The sequence below is a fragment of the Amblyomma maculatum genome, chromosome 7 (genome assembly GCF_055883805.1).
Source record: "Amblyomma maculatum isolate TAMU_Amacu chromosome 7, ASM5588380v1, whole genome shotgun sequence".
Classification (NCBI taxonomy): domain Eukaryota; kingdom Metazoa; phylum Arthropoda; class Arachnida; order Ixodida; family Ixodidae; genus Amblyomma; species Amblyomma maculatum.
The window spans coordinates 105,300,142-105,304,422 of NC_139350.1; the positions used below are offsets into that span (position 1 = coordinate 105,300,142).

The 4,281-nt window shown below is 47.7% G+C and overlaps 1 pseudogene; it reads right to left on the minus strand.

The window, feature by feature from the left end:
• Window positions 1–510: 510 nt before the first annotated feature.
• LOC146184251 (uncharacterized) lies at window positions 511–4,016 on the minus strand (annotated as a pseudogene).
• Window positions 4,017–4,281: the final 265 nt, after the last annotated feature.

Sequence of the window (4,281 nt, forward strand, 5' to 3'; positions counted from 1 at the left end):
TCTTTGTTCAAGGTGACACCTGCAATAGCAAGACGAGTCAACACTTGCTCTAGTCTTTAATCGTGTTCCTGCTTTTATGTCCAAAAACAAGAATATTGTCAATCCTGTTGACAACACCCTCCTGACCTCCAAGGATCCTGGCCATTTTTTTTAAATACTCCAGAGCGGAAGTGATGCCGAAGGGCAGTCGGCCAAAACAATCGTGACCGAAAGGAGTGATGAAAGTTGTCAGTGCTTGCGGGTCTGCTGACCACTTGACTTGGTGGAAGCCTGCAGTTGCATCCAGCTTCGAAAAAATGGCTGCGTCACCGATGAGACCAAGAACTTGTGCAACGGTAGGCAAATATGTATTTCCCTGAGAACCACTTTGTTTAGTCGAATCGGGTCCACACAAAAACGGTACAATACATTTTTTTACACTATCACCTGTCCGGCGCACCATGGAGTTGGTTTATCAATACGGCAAATGACGGCGTGGCTTTCGAGTTTTTCAAGTTCTTGCCGAACAACTCAACGCAGCGGGATTGGTATCCGTCGAGGTGCACTGAATGAGAACAGCACATCTTGTTTCAAGCGAATGGTGTACTCATCTCTGAGCGTGCCGAGGACGCAGAACAGTTCAAGAGTGTTGACAGTACCCAAAAATGTAACACCTTCGAGAGCTTGGATCGCTGGTAGACCCAGTAAACGTACTGAAAGTGGCTCAATGGCGTAAAGACGCTGGCAGGAGGTCTTCCTTTGCCGAGATAGATGTGTCAAATACGAATTCCGTACACGCAGAGGTTGGCCACAGGGCGCTGTCAAAATAGCATCCACCTTGGCGAGCTCAGCCGGGCACTGGGGAAGTCACTAGGAACTGCGGAAACCTCGGCACCTGAGTCTACTTTGAAGTGAGTTGTGTTGTTGTCGACTGTGAAATCCACATTCTTGGCTTTAGCTGGCTTCTCGAGAGTGTGCAACTGAACAGCATTGAGTTTGGCCTGCCTCGACTTCCTGGAGCGGCAAATCTCAGCAAAGTGACCTCTCTTACCGCAGCAGTTGCAGACAGCTCTTTGGCGGGGAGTGTGAGCGCCCATGATATGCGCGACCGCTCAAGAAACAGACCGAAATATCACGATAGCGTTCCGACTTCACACCCGTTGAGCGCGCTTTGGCGTCGACCGGCCATCGCGAAAACTTTTCAGTCACAGCATCAATGTTGACCATACCTTGCGAGGTAGCCTGTGCGAGTGAGCGTTCCTTGTCCTCGTCTTCAGACTGACGAGCTTGCATCCAAGCTTCTTTCAGAGTTACCTTCTGGAAGCAGCAAAGATTATTGGAGAGACGGGTGTCGAGCAATCCAATGACAAACCTGGCGCGGACCAAACGTTCTTCCACTGCCGGTGCCTGGTAGTTGCAGCGTTTTATTATCTAGAACAGCTCAGCGTAAAATACGCCGACACTCTCACTAGGTTGTTGAACGCGCTTGTGAAACCGAGACGACTCATAGAGCTCATTACAGAGATGCTCGAAGTTCTCGGAGAAGTGTTTGACAACTGCGTCGTAGGCGGCTAACGTGGCAGTGTCGAAGGAAAAAGTGTCTAGCAGCGAGCGAGCTTCCTGCCCATACAGTACAGAATCGTATGTACTTGCATGTCTTGCGGAGTGTTTCGTAGACCGGAGAAAGTGGCATAGTCCTCGAAGCAAGACTTCCATAAACACCAACTTGCAGAGTTGCAGACGTCGAACGCGTGCGGCGGTTGCAGAGTGAGGCCTAGCAACTATGCCTACTGGGCGCTTTCGTTCGTGAGCATCTTTTTGCCGTTGAGGGTCGTTGAGAGCTGCTTCAATACGAGTTTCTCATGCTGCTGTCATTCCTGACACTATGTTGTGTGGGCGTTCCCGTGCTGTCGTGCCGGGAGGCCGACAGATAAAGAGAGCCAGGCAACCACGCCGCTCCAGAACCAAACACAACTGATTCATTCCAATCCCCCTGACTGGGCTCCAGTTAAGACGGAAGTTCATATGTGGCGACCCCAACGGAAATAGGGATGACAAAAAAGAAGTGTCCGAAGTTTTTTGTCGGAGAAAGACAGATCCGTTGGTGCAATGGTATTGCAGGAGCAGTGGAGTGGGAAGTGCAGAAGGGGTTAGAAGAGGGTTTTATGTATCACTTGAAAGATCGTGAGTGGTATCACAATTAGGTTATAAAGAAATTGTGCCCAAATAGAAAGTAAACATTAAGGAAAGGGGGTGTGCCAACTGAAAACGAATGGCCAAGCCCCATTATATGGACATTAAAAAGGGTAAGCTTCGCTTACAAAAAATGAGGAGAAAGCTTACATAAACAACCACAGTCTTATAAAATGATGGTAACTAGTTTATAAAGGACAGAGTCTCGGCTTGCTTGGAGAATGATAGTGTGATAGAAGAACTACAGAATGGATTCCAAAAAACAAAGCAAGTGAGAGGACAATGTGTTCTCACTTACTCAGGGTACTCAAATGAAGAAAACAAATGCCGGTTCCTGTGAGTAGTTTTCCTGAACATAAAGAAGCATGCGGCAATGGAGTTGGATAGTTTGTGGGACATACTGGGCACACTGGAGACGGAGGCTGGAATTACTTTCTATTCGTTTAAAAAATATCTGTAAAGGTAGAAAGAGACAGCATTGGCTTATAGACAAGGATGTTCTTGTCATCTTTGTTTTTTTTGGCACACCTGCAAGGACTGCATTCCAAACCAGAGAACACCGCAATCTTCTTCAAGCGTTTTTTCAATAAAGAAGCATAAATTAAACAGTAATTACTAGGACTGAGGCACCTTGATCATGTAGTCCTAATGACTGATAAATAAAAATCTTTCCGTCTGATAACAGACATCCGTGGTACAAGGACAGAGTAGATCCCAAGTTAACCAATAAACAATGAGCACTAAGGATTTTTATTGATAAATAGGACGAGAAATACAGGTTATTGGCAAGTAGTGGCGGTGACAAGGCCGTATACAAGAAAAGAGCACACAGGCGTGATAGTGCTGAAATTAAAATTGGCCTGGCCTGCGCCCGCAAAAGAACTAAGCAACTCGGCGGCGATAGTAACAAACGTGCTCGTCGATCGTTGAACAAACAATGCCTGTCGCACTCATCAACGCTCAATTTAAAGGCTGCTCAGAACCATCTAGAAAACGCCCCAAACTGTTACTAGCACAACAACCTGGAACATTGCAGAGACATACGCGAGTCATCGAAATCGTCGAGACAGATCTCGGCGCACCTTGCGCGACAAAGAAACTGATAAGATGCGTCTCGCGACATCGAGATTTAGCAAACAAAAAATACGGAATTGATATACGTGCCAGAACCAGAGTGATAACGCCGCATGACAACGGCTGCTAAAGAACAACAAATACAGTTTTGAAGATTTCGCGCCATTACTCCCCCCTTGAAAAACAACGCCTTGATGTTCCAAAATTTACAAAGCAACTTAATCATAGAGTTACAAAGTTTAAACACCACAAATTTTCAACGCGCGTAATAAGGCTTCAGACGAACAACATGTACAATTTCTGGGCGCGCGTACCGACTTTGTGATGCTCTCGTACCGTCAGGAATGACTTGATAGTCGAGTTATTCAACGCAGCGAAGTATTTTGTATGGCCCAAAGCATCGGGCGAATCACTTTTCGCTTAGCCCACGGCGGCAAATTAGAGTTCATAAACATAACTGGTCTCCTGGCTTGTACTCTGCGCGGCATCGTCGTAAGTTATATCATCAGGTGTCGATGTCGCTGTTGATCTTTGATAAGCAGCCGTAGGAGTCGTCGGGCTTCCTCTACACGCGGCAGGTAGGCGGCGATGTCAAAGTTGTCCTCGTTGGTTACGACGTGCAGCATCGCGTAGAGCGTCGTCGTGGGCTCCCTGCTGTGCACAAGCTTGAACGGAGTCGCTCTGGCCGTCTCATGGACTGTCTTCTTATACGTGAAGATCTCGTTCGGCAGGATGGGGTCCAGGGTCTTGTGTTCGGCGTCCACGTACATGATGATTATGTCTGCGGTCGTTTTGTTGGGGCGCTGCGTAAGCCCATTGCCCAAGGGATGGTAGGCAGTTGTCCTAAGCGGACTCGTTAGACTATAGTGCAAGATGACCTGCGTGAACCGTAAATGCAGTTCCTCTGTCCGTGATGATCCCCTCAGGAGCGCCTTCTCGCAGAAAACTTCGTTCGACGGAAAATTTAGCATCTGGTGCTACGGTACCGTTAGGCACGGCTTCGGCTTCGGCGTAACTGGTGATCAAGCTGGGAAG